This window comes from Pararge aegeria, chromosome 19 (genome assembly GCF_905163445.1).
Source record: "Pararge aegeria chromosome 19, ilParAegt1.1, whole genome shotgun sequence".
NCBI lineage: Eukaryota > Metazoa > Arthropoda > Insecta > Lepidoptera > Nymphalidae > Pararge > Pararge aegeria.
Genome location: NC_053198.1, coordinates 13,572,837 through 13,594,964, shown reverse-complemented (window position 1 = coordinate 13,594,964; position 22,128 = coordinate 13,572,837). Strand labels below are relative to the sequence as shown.

Sequence of the window (22,128 nt, the reverse complement as noted above, 5' to 3'; positions counted from 1 at the left end):
ATTTTCTTTATTCCGTTTATGTTAATGCCTCTCGTATTCATAAGAGATTTTTAAAAGAAACATTTCCATTTTCGCTAAAGTCACGTTCCGCGACACCACTTTGTATTGCTGCTTGACTTGTTACAAATGCTATTATAATTCTCATTATTTATAAACAGCTTTTGTATCTATTCTGTTTGTTTACAATTATAACATGGCAATTAAAACTATTAGAGGGATCGTACCTTCCTCCTTCGTGTTATAATCAATAATATGTTATACTCACATAATCCTATTTAATATGTTCCCCTTTACAATAGCGCACTAAAAAACTTATACTTACAAACATGGACTTGAACGCGATACGATATTGTTCTACCTTAATAGCGCAGTTACTTGGAAAAGAGCAGTTTTAGGTGATATATTTCATTATTACCATAAAATAAAAAAGGATACGCAGAAACATTTGTTTAGTTTAAAAATGGGGGAAGTCCTTATTAATATTGTACCATAATTGCCATAAACGCTGTCTATCTATTATCTAGTTTATTTGCGTAAGCATCCAATAACTTATTCATCCAACTTTAATAATATTTATCTCTGACGTGTGTATAATTTGAAAGGAAAACGTTTATCCCAAACAGAAGTATTCTCAAAAGACTGGTAGTTATCCCATAAAATGATCTCTAAGAGTACTTACGTCTTTCATTAATTCCAACCAGAATTCGAACGATCTACAAATATTATTTTATCTTCACCGATATGATAAAAAAGCTCCACATACCAAGCAGATAAATCATTTTGAATATCCACTTGCTTTTCAACTTTACTCTTCACTAAATATGTAGGCAGATGCCACTGCATACATGCTCGACTAACATTCTTGTAACTGACAAATGGTCCAAACATAAGTTTGTAATAGAAATTGCTTTCGAAATAGGTACATTTTGTAGTGTTGTTGTATATGTGGAAAATTAAGAGTTTGTAGAAATAATTAAGTAAGATCATTCTATCAAACTCATCATTTTATTGTATGAAAATTTGTAATGCCTCATCAATTGAAGTAGTGACATTAAAAATTTCTCAATTGGCTCTAATCCTAATCCTAAATACGTAGAAGCAGACAAAGAGTCAACAACCAAGCTGTCCGATTCCCAGACTGCATTATTTGATAATTGGATTCAGTAATCTTTAAAGGACTTTAAAAAAGAGGAAGTTCTCAATTTGGTGCGTAATTGCCTGGGAAATAAATAATCTTATACAACCTACAAATATAACATCATGGTTATATCAAAAATATTGAAGGTTATATCTCTCAAAATACATAAACACTTCCCTAAAACCATTGAACCATAGATAATGAGGCAGCCATCTTGAAATGAAACATCGCGGAGGAGAATCAAGTTGGAAAAAAAAATGTGGCCGTATCGGCTTCTTTTCATTAAAGAACATTAGAGTTTCGAGGATGAAAAATGAAAAATAAATAACAGAGGCCTACACTGTAGGCTTCTGAGGGAGCTTGGAGGGCAATGCTTTTATTTAAAGAATTTTTGTGTAGACAATTTTTCAAGACACTGGCAGGGCTGTCTACTATGATTTATTTTTATCGGTTCAGAGAGAATTCTGTTTAGTTGATACAAAATTATAAACACAAAATGTAGCCATATTTTCTTTTTAATTTGAAGATAGCATAGTCTAGTTCAAGCAATAAGAGCGAACATTAGTATTACCTAAAAACGCGATTTATCAAAAGTATTTTTATATTTGTGAGCGCTCGGAACCCTCATAGCTAGTTCAGAGTTACCTAACGAGTGTAGTTAGGAATTATCAATTTCATTGCATAGAAATGTTTACGATTCATAAACGTTTATAATGGGGCTATTTGTATAACTAGTTTTTAGCTTGATTGTATTATCTCATGCTTTTGAGTATGCCAACGAGATGAAAAATTAATGCCTTTTTATAATAACTTTATAAAATATAATATTTGAAATATATTCACTCGTACGAGAGCCTAAAATAAACAATGTCTATTATATCCATAATTTTATTTATTTAATCTTTGATAAAATAAAATAATGAATCCAATCGAGTTGGTAAACTAATAAATATTGAACTTCCAAGTAATCGATACAATTCTAATTAGATAGTGCACTCTAATGAGAAAAATATTCAAATTGGTACTGAAACTGGAGATAAAATGACAGTTCCAAAAGGAATCGTTGCCTTATACAAACAATCTGGTATTCGATTACCAAACAAGGTTTGTTGTTTCCAATATAGACTTCTCCGGCCAATAATAATTCACGTATTTCAGTATCGGATTTGAACTCTGTCCGAAGTGAAGTAATCAGATATCTGAGCAAGTTTGAATAGTTATAAACAAATTAAGGTGTTCGCACACTAGTAGACAAATAGTAATTCTTTCACGTATTGTTAAGGCAAAATTAATTTTTCATTAGATTTCTTTCTTGCAATTGTGTTGTAAACATTGGTATTATACTAGGTAATACATGGTACGCGATCAACACATTAGCGTCATTATCTTATAAATTCGTAATTGCACACTTTATGAATTACATATTTACTTTTGTATTAGGTAATGACAATTATACATATTTACCAGTAGTATAGGTTTTTGTGACAGAGCTCGTCTAGGGAGTACTATGTGTCGTACATAGGCACACGAGACATTCAGATTGATGTACACAGGGCGGCGCTTTGCAGGACTTGCCCTGCGAAGTGTTGCTTTGTTTATAGGCGTTTTCAGTTACCATCAGGTTCAGGCCAATTATTACTATAAAATAAAACATTATTTGATAGTAGGTACAGCAGATGTGACATGTCTGGACTTAATTGGTTTGGTCTTAACATATGTTTATACACCTTGATTGAAATAGATATAATTTGATAAGCATTATTTAGGACTATATTTCCTTCAAATTGTATAACAAAACTGGCAATTCTTAATTGATGCTGTTTTATCAAACTTACTTTTTGTTTTTTTATAAAGGTAATCATTGTCTTATTCAGAATGGTGGACATAAATTAAAGCTTATAATGGTTAAAAGCTGTCAAAATTGTAATAAAAGTATATCGTATAAAGTATATCAAATAGTTAATATCTCAGCGATTCGTCAAATTTATCTAGCAATTGATGCACAACCTTTTTTAGAACTCACTGGATTGTCAATGCCTTTAAAGTTTGAGTCGCTTTAAATATTTTTTGACTAATTGAATTTGGAACTAATGCACGTGTTGAGATAAGAATAAATTACAAAAAAGCCCTGGTTAATGTATTTTTTTGACAGGGGAAAAAGTAAATAGTATTTCATACGGCAATAAACATCCATTTTACTTTTCTTTTAATTGGTTTCACATCTGATTGTATTGTTCTTGAATTTTCTTGAAGTCTTATTTTGATGGCAGCCTGTACCAATATGCAGCCAGAATACATGGCAAGAATACCAGGAAAATATATACGGTGCCATTTTTTTATTCCTTCAATCTTTAAACTCCACACCAAGCAGATCTTCTGTTCTCTCTACGCACGACTCGCTCCAACACATGGGTATCAGAAGATGTTGACTTTACAATGAATAATTGCTAAGTCAAGTTAGCAAAATAGAAAAACAAGAAATTATGTATTGCACTGTGAATATTTTCCTGTTTCTGCGGATTGTAACGTCTGCATTCATCCAATATGCGGCCGGTAGTCTTCGTCTACTAAGTGCGCGAACACCCTTAATGTTATTCACAACGTGTCCCTACATTTATCCTAAGTGAAAGATCTAGCACGACTCCACAAACTAACTCCATATAAATCTCAAAGTATTTCAACTTGGTAATGGCTGAAACGAATCTCATTTGGATGCTGTAAGACACTCGGGATGCAAGTTTGCAAAATGTTTACCATTTCTTTGCATAAATTCCATCTTAGCTTATCAAATGACTTTGTAAGGATGTTAAATGTCCATGCTAAACTGATGGGAATGTTCTCAACAAACTTTTATGTTCTTTGCCTTTGACAAAATACTAAATTTAATGGAAACTCTTATAGGAATGTACATTATACATCTCGGTCTCTGGATTTCTGCTTTCGTTATTTTTCTAAAACTCACCTAATTCAAGTGTTTATATATTATGTTTGACCTGTTTTTATTCCTTTTGAATTAGATTCAAAGTAAATTTACTGTAATGAAAATAAAAGAAAATAATTTTAGTTTTCCTAAATTGCAGATTAAAAGTATAAGGATTATATTTTTTACCAATGGAAAAATTATTATAACGAGTAATTCTGTCGTAACAAAATACTAATGCAAATTTGAGTTCGATAAAAAGTGTACTACGATATATTAAGCATCAAATAACTTGGTTACCATAATTAAATAAATAAATTATACCTTGATGTAATTATAGCTTTAATAGCGAGTAGTTTTTCCTTTAAATACGTTTAATTTTAAGGTTATAAAACGTTCCTAATTGTATCATCTTAAAATTATTTCCTGTTCTAGGTGTTGCATCTCGAACTGTATAGAAGACCACACGTATATTCGTTATCTTCACTACGTTGTTACCTTTATGGTCATTGTTTTAAGATTCATTTTTGTCTGCAGTAGGCTGAATAGCTGCTCGATAAAGGTGACATTTGCCATCGCCTGTTTGAATAGATAATGCCTTGTCCGGAGATAATGATGCTGAGACTGGTCGAGGACTATTTCCCTCATTAGGGCGATCCAGCAGTTAATGGTCTGGGGAAAGGGTTTGATAAATTAATTACTTTGTTTACCACTTTGTACTTGTAGATACAGTTATTGTAGATTCTAAATGTATCTCTTGATCGCTCATATTTTTCATATATTCGTCTTCAATATCTGGTTCAAAATAAAAAATCAGCGCTTATGTCCTGTATCAAGTTAAATATTTAATTTGTAACTAATGGTATTGATTTCATAGATCGAGGAGTAGAGTTTTGAATCCCAACATCTCTGAACAATGGCTTTAATGTATTCTCCTAGTAAAACATAACTACTAAAGCGCATTATTTAGCAATAGATACACGCAAATATAGTTCTTTAGTTAATTATGCTTAGAATCAAAATTGCTTGCGTTCGGTAGAGTATTACAGATTCTGAGCAGTTGTTTATACGCCAGTTCAATTACGAAAACGTTTATTATTATCCAAAGTTTAAGGTAAACTTGGTCTATTTTTAATTCTTTGATCTTCCACTACGGAATAGCATGATAGGGCGTTATTAAATTCTGTTGGCTACAGATGATTGTGAAGACTTTGGTTTGAACATCGGAAATTGTGTTTTGTAATAAATAAAAACTATTCTTAACCGAACTAAAAAAGGCTATCAAATGAACGTGTTTTTTAGATTGTAAGGTAAATTAAAATTTTGGAGTTAATTTTTCAAGCGGTGGTGGTAGTGGCTTTGGCTTCCCAGTCGATGGAGTCAAGTTCGATCTCCGGTACGCACCTCTAACTTGTCGGAGTTATGTGCGTTTAAAGCATTTGAATATCACTTGCTTCAACGGTGAAGGAAAACGTCGTGAGGAAACCTGCACGCCTGAGAGTTCTCCATAATGTTCTCAATGGTGTGTACCAATGCGCACTTAGCCAGCGTGGTAGACTTCTCATTCTGAGAAGAGACCAACGCCAGTAGTAGGCTGGTAATGGGACGATGAGTAATTTTTTAATGTTCCATAATACTTTCAAGGTTCGAATCAAGTATTATAGCAGTACCGATTACGGCACTCAAACGAACACTTGGTACGTTCCTAAAGCTTTGAAACTTTCAAAAGATACGTAAAATACCCCTACAATAATAACTACTTTGAAAGTTGTCAACGATGTTATACCTACTAGCAGTTCTTACGTAGTTCTTGTCCCTCCGCTCAGTTTAAACTTCCGTTTTGAAAATTGATCATACGAGTGATTTATTGGACAAATATTGAATGAGACTTTTTGTGAGGCTAAGCGCACAGTTTTCCTTTTGTTTATTTTTAACTCTGGACGCAAAAACTACGGGGTGTTATGAGTTTGACGTGTCTGCGTGTTTGTGTCTGAGTGTGCGTGTTTGTCGGTCTGTGGCATCCTGGCTCCAGAACGGATTTACCAATTTTTATTTCAACTCCCTAAATATGGGTATCCAGTGAAATGGCTTGAATAGTAGAATAATGTAGGTACACTTTTGAAAGTCGGGTATTTTTAAATTCTTATTTCGTAGGTAACTACAAAGTTATACTTTGTATTCGAAAAGCGTGGGTAGGACTGAAACGGTAATAGCCCAATGGGTAGGACTCTGACTTAACTTTCAGGGGGCCGAGTTCGAATCCGAAAACGCACCTCTAACTTTTATAGGTTATATACGTTTTAACGAAATAAAATATCACAAGCTTCAACGGTGAAGGAAACATCTTTGGGAAACCTGCATGCCCGAGAGTTCACCATAATGTTCTCAAAGGTGAGCGGTGTCCACCAATCCACACTGGGCCAGCGTGGTGGACTACAGCCTTAACCCCTTCTCATTGTGGGTAGAGACCCGTGGCTTATGTGGCGTGGCGTGGGCGTGGTGTTGATATGATGGTCATGACGATATTATACTAAAAACGAAAAATCACTCATCGAGCTATGGAGTGGGCTATGTTGGTAGTTTCCCTGAAGAATAGAGTTAGAAACGAAGAGATCCGCGGGAGTCGGAAGTCATTGACAAAGGCCAAACTATCAGCAAGATGAGATGGAAATGGGCAGGCCATGCTTGTCATACTTGCGATGGCCGTTGTATTAGGAACGTTCTAGAGAGGAGACTACGAACAAGCAAGCGTAGTGTTGGACTCCCATCAGCACGATGGACTTACGACATAAAGAGAGTGGCGGGGAGTGGGTGGATAAGGAAGGCTGAAGACTGGGTGTAATGGCTTCTTGAGAAAGGCTTATATTCAGCAGTGAGTTTATCATAGTTGTATTCTATTGTTTTAATATATCATCATCATCAAAGCCGAAATTATGATGTGGATATATTAAAAAATAGTTGGAAATCCAAAAGATCACGCCTCATAATCTCATTCATTACAATCAAATTGAGATTATTTGCAAATAACAATTAAACTACATCTAATTATACCGTGCAAAGTAACAGGCTTTTATTCCTCAAAATATGGAAGCCTATAAAAAAAAACAAATTCGATAAGTGAAGTATTTCGCTCGTTATCGTGACCACAAGATTACACAACACGACATTAATTTTTAAATAGTTTAAATAATAAAAAGAGATTTAAAAATATCATGAGTGTTAAAAATTGTGTTTTTTCTCAACATTTGTCTATTTATATTCACTTATAAAAGCAATAAAGAACAAAAAAGTGGCATTTTAAGTTGGAGAATCACCCGGTGTGCGTAAACTGACAGTAATACCCTTCGGTTCTGAGGCGTGCAATAGATTACACCTTTGATAATCTTGATTAAATCATATATAATAACAATATATAAAGTAAATGACTGCTTGGTAAATTTCCTTCATATGAAACTTTAAAAGCATTAATATTCTCCTTCTCAATATATTTATATTTTCATATTAGCAATCATAGTAATTAAGCACAATTAAGATCAATAAAAATCGAACACAGACGTGTAGAAATATTTTATTTTTTAAGCATTTTGTGTGAGCAGTCATTACATAATATATAGAAGCGCTTATAGCCCAGTGGGTAGGACTTTGACCTCACTTTCGGGGAGTCGAGTTCGAATCCCTGTATCTCAATTTTTTCTAAGTAATGTGCGTTTTAAGCAATTGAATATCACTTGCTTCAATGGTGAAGGAAAACGCGGTAGTATTTCCTACTTAACCAAAGGTGGTTTTTGTAAATATTAAAATAAAACTTTTTTTGACTCATTCTTGCTTTAGCACAAATTTCTGTCTAATTAAGCTACCTCTTCCAAGACGAAAAAAGCGAGTGCTTGGATTTTATTAGGTACTGAATGGTGTAAAGTGGTCTTATATTAAATAATAAATGAAAAATAATAAATAAAAAAATTTGATTATTTCACGTACACCTTCGCCCTTGGCCCACCTAGTGTAAAGTGGCGATACATTTTAAGATGATAGCGGGTAACCCATGAGAGGTTGGTATTCTATAATATATTGTTATAAATATTAAACTCTCATCATACACACACACATATACTCATATATACAGTCTCTATAAGACTGATGTGAAAGGCATATACTAATTTCGGCATCGACGGTAGGAGAGTCGTAACTTAATTGGAGAAAGCGCTCAGGCCGCGATTGCCAGAGAGTCGCAGGTTCAAATCCTGTCGGTTCCGAAATTTTTTATTTGCGTTTTAAATTTATAAAATTAAACTCATATAAATCTCTAAATCGCTCGGCGGTACGTCTTTGTCGGTAGAGTGGTACGTAGCTACGGCCAAAGGCTTTCAACAGACCAGACCAGATAAAATTCAAAAAATACAAATTTTAATCTCCTCCAACTTATAAGGCCAGACTGCGCCAGGGGAGATCGTCGAAATGCAATGCTCTCGTAAACCTTACACACACTCTTTTTTTTATCTGAACTCTCCTAGACATTTATCTAAGCCCACGTTATTCACATTGAATAACGTACGCCACACAACGCCGTTTAATAATAAGTAATTACGGCTTTAATGACTGATCTCTTTCTGTCTATGAAGTCTATGTCATTAAAATACTCGTAGTTTAAAAATAAATAAACGTTCAAAGACTATTAAGTACTAAAGATAGTTGGGCAAGAACAGTGTACATAATAATGCTCTTATGTCATTCTGTTTTATTGGTTCTGCGCAAATCACTACTAATAATTTTATAAATGAGAAAGCAAGTCTGTTTGATTCTGACGAAATTTTAAAAGCTGCTGTCATTCTGGTCACCGAACGATTCTTGCGGTACCTTAAATAACCGAATAAACGTGGACGAGGTTCTGGCATAAGCTATACTTTGGTTTTTTTAAAACCCCGACGAAAAAATGAAGGGTTATAAGTTTGACGAATCTCTGTGTGTGTCTGTGATGAACCGATTTGTTTGAAAGGTGAATTAGTTGAGAATGTTCGTAGCTGTATTTAATGAAAATTGTTCCAAGATGGCCGCCGCCACTAAATGGCGGCTATCAAACGAATAGGCTTGACTATTAGAAACTACTACTAGATTTTTGAAAAAGTAATTAATATATTAAATTTTTTTTTAATGTAGATGAAAATAAAAGATTAATAAGTAAATAATACCCAGGCAAGTGAAGATAAGCATTATATAGTTATTATTATTATTTTTTGACTGAATTTTGCATAATATCACCGGAGTTGCAATTACTCGGAGTTGCTTTTCCTCTAAGTTCTCTTAGTTAATTTTTAAATTCTAGTATAATTGTATTGTTTCTATGTGTTGTATATGTACGAGTATTTATCTATTGTAGGTATCTGTAGAAGATAGAAGAGTATAAAAATTACGGTTACTCTTTAGATATTCAAGGCAGAGCTTAAACTGCTATACCTACCAATACACTTGATATTGAGACGGCATTCGTTTTTAATGAGTGCAGGGGTGCAGCCCCAAGAAAGAATTTTCCGAACGAAAGTAAAAAGGGCTGAAAGAAAGATGAATGGTTTACGGAGGCCCAATTATTTTTATTTAAGATCACTTCATCAGGTTATTTGTACTTAAATACAAAGGACACAAACTCCTAGTCTTAGCTTTATTATGAAACGTTTATATGGTAAAAATAGAAGGAATTATTTTTTTGATTAAATATATTGAAGGTTAGACATTGAGCCCGAGATCTTGAGAATGTTAAATACAACAGTCGAATCTAATTTACCGAGCACTAAAATTACAAAAACGAATTCCACCAAAAATAGGAAATAAATAGGTGCCTACTTAATGTATATCGAATCGGAAATAAATAAAGTTTCAAAATAGATAAGTATATGTATTAACGTCTCCTGAACTCATAATAATTCTTACAACATAAAAAATGCATTAATAACTCCCGCTACGGAATTGTAATAATCAGAAATTATACGATCGAAAAGCTCTGGGTCATAAAATAGCCGGGATGGTAAGGATCGCCTTATGTCTGGTATCTGGTACATATTATATTAAAAAACTTTTCGCCATTTTGTCACCGCAGTGAGCGAAGTTTGTCCGATGTCAATCTCTTTTGTGTATTATAATATATTTTCGAGGGTGACTCTTTTAGCGTGTATGATAAATGCTTTGAGAAGTTAAACTCATTTGAAGTTTCTTTTGTACTTTCTTGTTTACATAGGTTCATCTGAAAGTCATGATCTTTATCATTTAATAAACCTTTGAATTATTATATAGCTGCTATACTTCACGCTACTCCAATGTGGGTTGGTGGGCTTAGTTAACAACTACAGTGTAATTTTTTAATAGTAATAATTGATGGAAGAAGCAGATGGCCCACCAACCCACATTATACACGGATAAACAGAGGAACTCTTCGCAGGGTATCCGAGAGACACGACTTTCAAAGCTTCTTCTTAGACCAGGACGCGTTTGGAACCCTCGTAGCTTTAGTTTTAAGTTTACGAATGCGGTTATCGCCATCATCTCACTACCGTGTAATTCTTATGTACGCATCAAAAGTGCCACCTATGGGCCTACTTGAATAAAGATATTTTTACCTTTGGCTTTTGAAATTGCCGCCCTGTGTCCAAAAATCTGAGGTGTAGGTGTTAAGCCTCATGCGCCTGCAAATACATCGGCAACCACGCGGTGGCGTGCACTCCATACATGAACAAAAGCACTGCATACCCTAAAATGTATATACAACTGTTAGAAGAGTAGGATTTTGCCGTTTTATGCAATTTTCCAGCTGTATGCCTACCCTGGTAAGAAACCCAGTGCACGCCACTGCAACCACGCCCTTCAGACCGAAACACAGCACAGCTGCTAATCGACAGCAATGGCGCTTCAGCATTACAATTACTTACATTACAATTACTTACAGCATTCAATGTAAGTAATCCTAAGTATATTTTGGAAAAATTAAGGCCAGCAAAGTGAGTCAGCTACTTTTTAATAGGAATATTTTAATATTTCGCAGAGAGAATTTCTCTCGTCCCCGTAATTTAATAAAGTCAAAGTTGAAGTTAACAAAGTATATGAAGGTAACCACGCGTGAACCGTGGTTCAGTACATCATATAAGAATATAGCAAATGTCTCAAGTAATTCGCTTGAAGATTTAAAATGCTTGTCACGAACTAGAGTGCTTTAGAGTTGAAGAAACTACGTACTCGTGTTTTTCTTTAGCTTTAGAACATGATTATATCTTACTTCCACTGAATAAAGAAAAATAAACTATTAAGTTAAAGCATACAAGAGTAAAATGCAAAAGTTAGGTTGAGGGCGAAGAATATTTCAAATCTTTACTAATAAAAATAGTATGGTGATCAAATAATGCCCTCAACCATTATACATAACGGAATTGTAAAATCTGCCAAAGGAGATTATTTCATGAATGATGCTATAAACGGTTTCATGAATGGTAACGATACCATCTTTGGTTAAACTTAAAATGCAAAATATGGATTTAACAGGTCTAAGATGCAAAATACCTAACCAGCAATACATATGTTCGCATACCCGCATTGCGAGCATAATGACAGTTATTTCACGTTTTTAATTTTTTTAAGTACGTAATCTGTTATATGGGAAGAATGTGCAGTACCCAGATTAGTCGATAAGGCACATAAAGGGTGCGAAGAATTTAGTAGCTAGCTTAATTGGATGTCAACTTGCAGAAACGGCTTGAATCAGGAGGGGTGGTGAAAAGAGGTATCTGCAAGAGTTTGTTGCCGGCTTCTCGGTATAAGTCGTCCAAACAGGTGGTAGAGTCACTACAAATAGACTGTCAAGTCCGTCAGGAATAAGTACTTAAAATAAATAAATTTAGAATTGTTTGATGACTTTGATTTTGAATAAGTGTTTTATTACTTTATTAAAGTTATCGTAACTACTGAATATAGTTTATTAAAATACTAAGCATGTATTTTAGTGACTACAAATCTTGAAAGTGACCACTTTATTTATCGAGATTTTATAGTCTCTCACATGGTGTTAAATACGTAACCACTTGCAGTATCTCAGTAGTGGTCAGTATTTAATTTTTTATGCACTCGATTTATAATATCCCTTAGAAAATTCGATAAACGGAATAGTACTTACGAGTACATCAAACAATAACACTTAAACATTTTTTTAAACATCCCAACCGGATACAAGAGTTAGAATTGTAAAAGACACTCCAAATGAGGGTGACATAATAGAATAACAATCGAAAGCAACTCAAACACCAACACGGTACACAAAATAACAATGACACACTCGAACAAAATACTGAAAGACACTTCAAGTGCCCTTTTGTGGGGCGTCCATATTGTTTGATGGTAAAATGTAAAAATCACTTAACACCGTAAATTTCTTTGAAGCTGTAAAAACAAATTACGTTAAGCGTGCCTCTGTTTTGTTCCATTCATGTGAGTTTTTATTGACTACCACCCATTGAAAACGCTCGCTAATGAACCGGTGTTAATAGGAACTTCCTTGCTACAATTTAAGGTTTACAATTTACATCGCGGTTTTATTATTTGTTTACGCGCTGCTTAGGAACGTGATCCTAATTTTTTTTATTTGGAACTAGCTATCCGATGCTACGCGCAGTGAACAAGTTAGTAAACGTAATTTTTTTTTGTATTGACTTTGGGCTATACAACGTGTAACCAAATTACGAATTACGATTATATATCTATAGTAAATATATATAAATATTTATTATTGTATTTAAATATATATATATATATATATTATTTTATTTTTCTCTTTTAATAATTTATTATATTAGTTATTAGTAGTATGTACTTTAGTGCGTAAAATTATGTATTGTTTATTGTAATTGCGATTTCCCGTCTCTCATGGATTATTGTGTACTATCGTTAAGGTTACCTGGCAGAGATCACTTTTAGTGATAAGGTCGCCTTTTGCTTTTAATTTTGTTTAAGTATATTTTTAATTTCTCCTTTACTACGCAATAAAGATGTTTAAATAAATAAATACGAAATACCGTATAATTGAAGGGTTCATAAGTAGATTTTACAAGGAATCACACTGTAAAAATATGAAATCAAAAGAAGCACATTTATTTATCCAAACAAATTCAAAACATTATAAGTGTGCACTTATGACAACCCTATTGAAGATAAAATACCGACACGCACATAGTACCTACGCTTACGCGGAGCTTACCTAATAAAGTGACAGACAGTTACTCGATTTTAATTTTGCACGCGACGTTAGGGCTATATCTGGTTTCTTTTTTAAAATATGGCAATCGTTTACTCAAAACTATGAGCGTTTCAATTTCACAGATAAAGCTCAGAGAAAGGACAAAATGTACCTCTGAAGTTCTGTGAAGTAATATTTTGGTTTTCATTTACACGTTGTATTCCTGCACCTTTGAAGCAAGTGATATTTTAATTGAAGGCCGATTGGAGCAGTGGCAGCTTTTTGCGTCAAAAGCTGTCCGTATCCCACAAGTCGAAAATGGTTTTGATTTTTTTTTGTGATGAACATTAATGCTTTTCAGTGGCTGGGTGTTTATCTGTATATTATAAGTGTTTATGTATGTTATTCATAAAAATATTCATCAGTTATCTAAGTACCCATAACCCAAGCTACGCTTTGGGGCTTGATAGCGATATGAGTGTTGCAACAGTATATTTTTTATTTGGTCTCGGCGGCCATTTTGAATCTATTTTTATCAAACAAAGATCATTTCGGATTGATTCACTTTTAAACCAAAATATATTACATCGAAATCGTTTAGTTTGAACGAACGATTGCTACAGGCAGAAACACACACGCCACACACAAACAGCAGTTCAAAAAGTAAGCAGCAAAAGTGTTCAAAACGCATATAACATAGAAAGTTAGAGGTACGTGGGATTTGAACTCGGCACCCCGAAAGTGAACCACTGGGCTATCACCGCGATGAAGACGAAAGCGACCAAACCGAGAAAGCTATTCCAAGACCTACAGTAATTAGCTAAATAGGCAACCAGCTCGTAGCTGCATGGTATTCGGAACCATTACCTCTAATACATGGTGGTGCAATAAAACGTGTTTACTTAGTACAAATTGGGCCAGTACAGCGAGATAACGGTTGGTAGCCATTTTAGAGTTATTTTGTTAAACTAGAGGCATGCTTCATGATCCACCTACATTTAAAGTAATGGGAAATAACTGTAAAAGTATAGAGATTATAAGATATTGTTCTCGTGGTTTTTGTTTTGTGGGAAAGTTTTAGCTGAGCACTTTTGTTTCTGTATTTATATAAGAAGCACTTAGAACACTGCAACTAATTGGACAAAGAAAACTTATAGAATGATTTATTTTAATCATTTAGCTTCATTGTTATTATCATCGCTATCATCAACATTATCATTAGTCTAACTATTTAAAAAGCTCTACTGGACACGATTCAAATAAAAACTTATTTAATAAGACGAAACACGCATATTTTGATTTCTACCGGACCTTTACAGAGAACGGGTCTCCTGCCACAATGAGGAGGGGTTAAGGCCGCAGTCCTCCACGCTGGCCCAGTGCGGATTGGTGGACTCAACACATCTTGTAGAACATTGTAGAACTCCCACGAATGCGTAGGTTTCCTCACGATGTTTTCCTTCACCGTTGAAGCAAGTGATATTTTAATTACTTAAAGCGCACATAACTTAGAAAAGTTAGAGGTTGGGATTCGAACTAGGCCCCCCGAAAGTGAAGTCCAGCTTCTACCCAATCCGCTACCACCGCTTCACATTTCTAAATATATTAAAAATTAAAATATTTTTGATTTTCAGCCGCCATTTTTACGCATAAAATATTAATCAATACAAAATCGAGAGTGCAGTATCAAGACAGTCTTATGTAGATAAACCCTGACCTTCATAGCATGATATTCAGTCGCATAGTTTACATTACGTAAGTAAGGTAAGCGTGGCAAATATAAAATCACGTGACGATCTTTCATAGTAATATTAAATCCAACTATCATAGTAGTCGTAATGACAGCTTTTGGGTTCTAAAGTTTTATTAAGTCGGCTTAAATTAGTATCACAGTAGGTATTTATTCTTATTTTAATAAATAGCTTTTTCATTAAAATGAAAGGAATTTATGTAGCAGTAATATACTTTTTAATTAATTCCCACTGGACACTTAATTTAGAAGTAATCGCGAGTTTTAAACATTTCATTACTACTTACACCTAAACAAAACCGTTAAGAGTCAAAGACAAAGTCAAATATTTCTTTATTCAAATAGGCACATCGATGGCACTTTTGATGCGTAAAAAATGCTGTCATCAACTTAAAACTATTCTTAGTTATTTATTGAGATACTTACACCTAATTGAAAAGTAATATTTTAAAAACTACCCCATATTTTATTACACCTTAATGGAATGCCTCATATCTCCTATATAAAGTGTCCCTACGGGATGCTTTAAAAATACAAATAAACGCGGACGAAGACGCGCGCAACAGCCAGTGAGTCATAAAGCAACTAATAGTTCCTAACCTATAGTTATCAACCGGCATCCCGATATCGTATATCACTATTTCTAGTTCACATTAACATAAGATCTACAGCCAAGAAAATTGCATATGAATCACTATATACCTAATTTCAATACCTGCTGCGTTTATCTTGTAATTGAGTACTAAGCGGTATCGATGTGAAATCGATGCTGTCTGTAATAGCTACCGGGTCGATTAATTCAATAACGCAACTGATAGTAGCTTCAGTTAACTTGTTTAAATATTCATTAATCTGCAATAAATCTTCTATATCTATTTTTGTTTAATCTATGTTGCTTATCGGATTTGCTCGCGGCTTTGCTTTCGTGTGACCTTTTTTTTTAACCGATATTTAATCGAAATCTGAATTGAATCCTATTAATGAATTTAATAGAATAGTATAGAGTTTGTTTAGCTTTGAAATAGTTTATAGCCTTTTTAATATCATCATTTTACAATTATTATTCTGTCTTTATCTGTGTGCTTTGTACTAACCTCTTTACTAAGAGACTTATCTATTGTATAGTAACCTTGCTGTAGGAAATGTGTTACAACACATTGTTTACAACACATCGGTAGGTCCAAAATAACTTTGGGAATCGTGTTATAAATTTGAAGAACTCCCTGGCGCGGGACTGAGCGCTTTTGTTTCAAATGGGAGGTTCCGCGTTCTATTTCCAGCCAGGGGCAATTTGTAATTTAATGTTGCTGAACTTACTGAACCTTATTTTTTTTTATTCCCCTACAAGTTAGCCCTTGACTATCTAAGAACCGGGCTAAACTGTAAGGGTAGCAGTTTTATGCCCATAAACCCTTACTGCTAATCGGTTTCCACGCGACACCGTACTGGAACGCTGAATCACTTAGCGGCACGTCTAGTCCTTCTTTGTAACCACGGTCGAAGCCTCCAAAATATTCATCAATTGTACCTCACTATAATAAATTTATTTTAACACATTGCTTTCTGTATTGGTAGGTCCAAAAATTACCTTAGAATCATGTAATAAAAACATATACTTAATCAAATCCTACTAATATTATAAATGCGAGAGTTCAGAGCATTAATGGATGTTTGTAACTCTTTCATCCAAAAACTACAGAACCAAATTGACTGGAATTTGAAATGAGGATAAATTAAACCCTGAATTAACACATCATCGTCATCATAATTTCAACCGAGTACCGGCCCACTACAGGGCACGGGTCTCTTCCCACAATGAGAAGGGGTTTAAGGCCGTAGTCCACCACGCTGGCCCAGTGTAGATTGGTTGACTTCACACATCTTTGACAACATTATGGAGAACTCTCAGGCATGCAGGTTTGCTCATGATATTTTCCTTCACCGTTGAAGCAAGTTATATTTGAACTGCTTAAAACGCACATAACTTAGAAAATATAGAGGTGTCTGCTGGGATTCGAACTCGCCCCCAGAAAGTGAAGTCGAAGTCTTACCCACTCTGCTATCACCACTTACCACTGGGCTACCACCGCTTCTTAACACATAATGCACTTTTTATCCCGGAAAAAAATTCAATTCCCGCGGGGATAGGTAATGAAAAACCAAAACGCAGATGAATCCACGGGTAACATATTGGATAGAAGCAGGAGATTCTTTGCGGAATTCCATGATGCTATACTCCGCAAATAGCAGGAGAATCTGTATGATGTAATTTATAATTTCTCCAATCTTAACAATTATTCATTGTAAAGTCAACATCTCCTGAGGATGCTCCGGTTTCGGAGCGAAACATGCGTCGAGGGCACATTGCCGAAGATCTGTTTGGTTTAGAGTATAAGGATTGCAGAAATTGTAAGTTACACAGCATACAGATTCTCCTGCTTTTCGCGGAGTATAACAAATTAAGCTTAATTTCCATAACATACCACGGGTAACAGCTAGTGATTTATATGTCTACTTCCCTACAAGGAAACTACGGGTGAAACTGCCGGAAGAGCTTGTTTTTTATAAAAATAATATGAGTTTCAACATCAAACTTAACACTACAGTACTAGCACGCAAGCACTTAACCAATCTAAAATTTAATACTTAATCAAGTTTAATAGTAATATTAATAGCACGCTGATAGTTAATTCTGTATTCTAATAAGCCGATGCCCGACTCAAATGCACTAAATCAATACTTTAGATCACCCACCTGTGTGATGACGGGAAATATAAATATTATCGGGAAGTGAGCACAAGCCGTTAAATTTCTACTCACAAACTATAACGGCTCATGAGATACAGTCCGCTTACAGACGAACCGACAGCCAGACGGACAGCGAAGATTAGAAATAGGGTCCCACTCTTACGCTTTGGGTATGGTATGGTAACACTAAAATATGAAGGCATATTGCATATACCTTTCGAATATTATGATTGAGAGTTGTCAAGAAATAAATTAATCATCCGCTTTATAGTAAAAAATAACGATATGATAACTCAGAAATAAACAATTATATTTAACTAACCGTTATATTTTACTATTTGCGATACATAAATGGCTTTACGCTTTAATAACATTAATCAGCTAATGGTGGTTAATGGATCCGTTTATATCAATCCTGCATCAAATTCGATTTGAAATACCCTAAGCCTAAGATGATAATGGGCTAACCTTAATTTTTGACGGCGGACTGGCGCAGTGGGCAGCGACCCTGCTTTCTGTGTCCAATGCCGTGGGTTCGATTCCCACTACTGGAAAAGGATTGTTTGGTGAAAATGTGTGCTTTTCAGTGCCTGGGTTTATAAGTATTTTTATATATATTATAAGTATTTTTGTATAATTTATATTATTCCTAAAAATAACATGTCATCTTAATAGCGATGTGTGTATTTTTGTAGTATATTTATATTTATGTATTTATATATCTCTTTATTTGTAGCCATCTCTGCCAGACGACCTTAGGATTAGGACGGCATGAGAGAGGACGATCAGGTGGTGTAAACTTATTAAAAACCTACATTGAAACAGATAAATACAGATACATAAAAAAAATTGCAAAAATAAGAATCATTTAAAAAATTAATATAAAATAATAAACTTATATTATATACCTGACTATATATACTCGATCAACCAATAAATACTTAAGAACATAATACATGATACAGAATAGAAATAAAACCTTTTAGAGGTATGGCAGTTATATTATACGCATACCGGAACGCTAAGTTGCTAGGCGGTTGCTAGGGTGTAAACTAGAACAGTCAGAGCCTTCCACCAGAGTAGCCACCAAATTATAAATATCCAATATTGCCCTTTCCAGGTTCTTCCAGGTCCGGGTCTTCCGGGATCTTAAGTATTTAGTGAACCTACTATAACTACTTACAAAAACTTTTTTGTTTCTAAGATCACGTATTGCGTTGTATTACTCTGTTTATTGCACACACAAAAAATTCAAATACGGTAAGACGGACGAAACATAAAATTAGATATTAGGCCGTGCACAGGCGGTCTTATCGCTAAAGAACTCGCGCACGAATGGTTTTTTACCATTATCAATAAAAAAAGCAAAAAAATCATGTCTGTTATATCGGAGCCTCCTTAAAGAATTATTATATTCTGATTTTTAGTATGTGCTGTTATAGTGGCAACATTACCTGTGAAAATTCCAACTATCGTGATATATATGAACCGTGATTCATGAGATGCTGCCTGGTGACACACGGACATACAGCCAGACAGACTGACGTACAGAAGAGTCTCATTAAAAGAGTCCCGCTTCACCCTTTGGACGGAACTCTAAAACTAGTTAATAAAGTACATCGAAAAATTTAATGACTCGCGTGAAATTATCATCGGCACGATTTTATTGAGACATCAGAAACTTAGTTATTTTAGCTGATTGCTAATCTATACTAATGGTTGTAATATATCTTTGATTGCTACATCCGTTGAGATGAAATCTGAATTTATTACCATCTGGATTGCCATTAATTTAAATATTAACGTTTACTATTTTTCTTTAGCGGTTGTAGATTTGTATTAGGTATACTGTAAATTCACTATATACGTTGTAGTTATGCCTAAATAAATAAGTATGGGTCGTTGTTTATACAACATGTCTCCGATGTCAGACAATGAACGTGGATTATATTGAAGTGGCCGATATAATAGATGTGCGCGACTGACGCAATGTGACGCAGCAAACGCGATAATACTGATCACTCGAATGTACGCGAATGTACCACCGCGACTGAATACCCCGCGACAAACGCGTGCAGTCCAACTATTACTAATTACATAACAAAGTATCTCAAACTATATTAATTACATAACACAATGTCTCAAAACTGTTAATATACGTCTGCGGATAATTATTTTATGATGACAGCGACCGTGTTACGATTGCAATGCTGTCTGATTGGCTTATACTTTCACTACTGAGTGTTTTGCCGGCTCTTTTCGGTAGAATCTGCTTTCCTAACCGGTGGTGCAGTAACAACAAACAGCCATACTTGACGTTTCAAAAGTGCTTATAAAGCAGGCCTACTTGAAATAAATGAATTTTGAATTTTACTAATTGTGATAGTTCGTAGTAGCTCGTCAGGGAAAGTACAACCATTCTTCTTACCGCACGAGCTTGGATGGCTGGAGTAGCGAGCTACAATGGGAAATTTCAAGTACAACAAGCGAAGCGCTTACGTGCGGAAACTGCCCAGAAAGAAGAAGAAGAAGAATGTCTTACCGCAGAACAGCTGTGTTGCAATGCTGCCTTTCTGTCTGAAGGGCGTGATTGCTGGTTTATTACTGTCGGCTTAACACCCAGGCCACATATTGCTGGACCTTTTGCTTGCATGCCCTTCGAAGTATTGCTCTGTTTATAGATGATGATTTTCCGCTTACTAGCTGTCAATCCCTATCGCTATCCCTATCCCTACTAATAATATAAATGTCAATGTAAGTTTGTTACGCTTTCACGTAAATACTACTTTAGCAATCTTCATGAAACTTTGTACACATATTCTTGGAAGTGTTAGAAGTAATATAGGATACTTTTTATCCCGACATTAAGCTCGGTTCCTTTGGGAGAGGGGATGAAAGTGTTTGACGATTTTACACCATAACTCCGACGAATTATAACCGATTTCAATAATTATTTTTGTACTATAGAGGTTATAATATGTGCTTAATTTTGCCCAAACTGTGGTTGGAGAAAGAGAACAGAACTCCTCAGCGAACAGCGGCAAACCCCTCATTTAAGGCTTAGCGACACTGAATACTTTAATTTTTTTTAGATCTACAACTAAATTTAATGCCACATCAAAAAAAAAATCAAAAGCAGACGAAGTCACGGGCAACAGCTAAGTAGTTGTTAATATAAAAAACACAATCAAAAACAATGATATAATCACAGGGTTAATAACAACAGTCGACTTAAGTGTTTTAATGTACGTCAATAAAGAATTTGTCGAATTCTCGAAATTGGCTACATGAGGCAGCTGCGTTCTAAGAGGGATGAATGACAGTAATGTACTTGGAATTTCACCAATAATCGCCATCTTATCCTTAGCACGGAGTTGCACATCTCGTCAAGGTTGTTTGTTTTCATGAGATTCGAAGCAATAGCACGGGAGTGAAATGGATTTAATGCTCTTTGTTTTAAAATTCCATTCCTCCAAACATATCCAGCCAACCAGTATTCCTATTGGAAACTTTGTGATATAGTGAAAAGTTAGCAAATAGAGAAAATTAAAGGAACGAATTGAATTAATTCAGATCCAACCTTATGTTTATTGTTTATAGACTATCGCAAAGTGCTAAACATATTTTCAAAACTTTATGAAACAAAAAGCAGTAAAACGGAACGTACCACTGTAAATCAAGAACTGTAGTACTCGTTATTGCTTATCGTTTTCGAGATGTGCAATTTCGTACTACAGGTAATGAGCCTTACCCAATTACGTTATCTGTTACGATCTTCTCAATAATAAATTCTAGGGGAATTTTCGGGGCAAATAATCTTATGAGGGAAATAAGATTTTATGCTCGATCTTACATACATAATGTTTCTCGTACCATACATGAATGAAATTCAATCAAGTCAAAATTATTTTATACATTTATAGAACGTGTGTTTCCTTTCATGTCAAAGTTTATGGAAATAGATTGAATCGAGTATACAAGTGGAATCAAATTTATTGGTAGCAAAATTTGTAAGTGTATATTTTTTTTTTTCAAACCTTATGAATATATAAAATAGAAAGCACGTATTAAAGATACTGTTCCTAAAGAAGACGTACCAATATGGTAAAATAAAACCTTATACCTACCTAGAGCTAATATTTATTCTATCTGTCAATACTTCACAAATATCTCTATAACTAAAGATGCATTTTAGTTATTAGGTGCTGATTTCGCAGTTTCCGCGTTTTTTTTTAAGCCAATGGCTACCTCTGCATATTATATTTAACGAACACTTTTCACTATGGTCCATAGCCGAAAAAAAGTTGGTTTTTTAGTTGAAAAAAAAAATCTGTGGCAAGCTATCTGTGCTAAATGGTGTTAGGATA

At 34.5% G+C, this 22,128-nt stretch overlaps 1 protein-coding gene across 1 annotated transcript in view; it reads left to right on the top strand.

Moving 5' to 3' along the window:
• LOC120631885 overlaps window positions 1-22,128 on the top strand; it is a 262,285-nt gene that overhangs the window by 1,198 nt on the left and 238,959 nt on the right. The window lies entirely within an intron of this gene.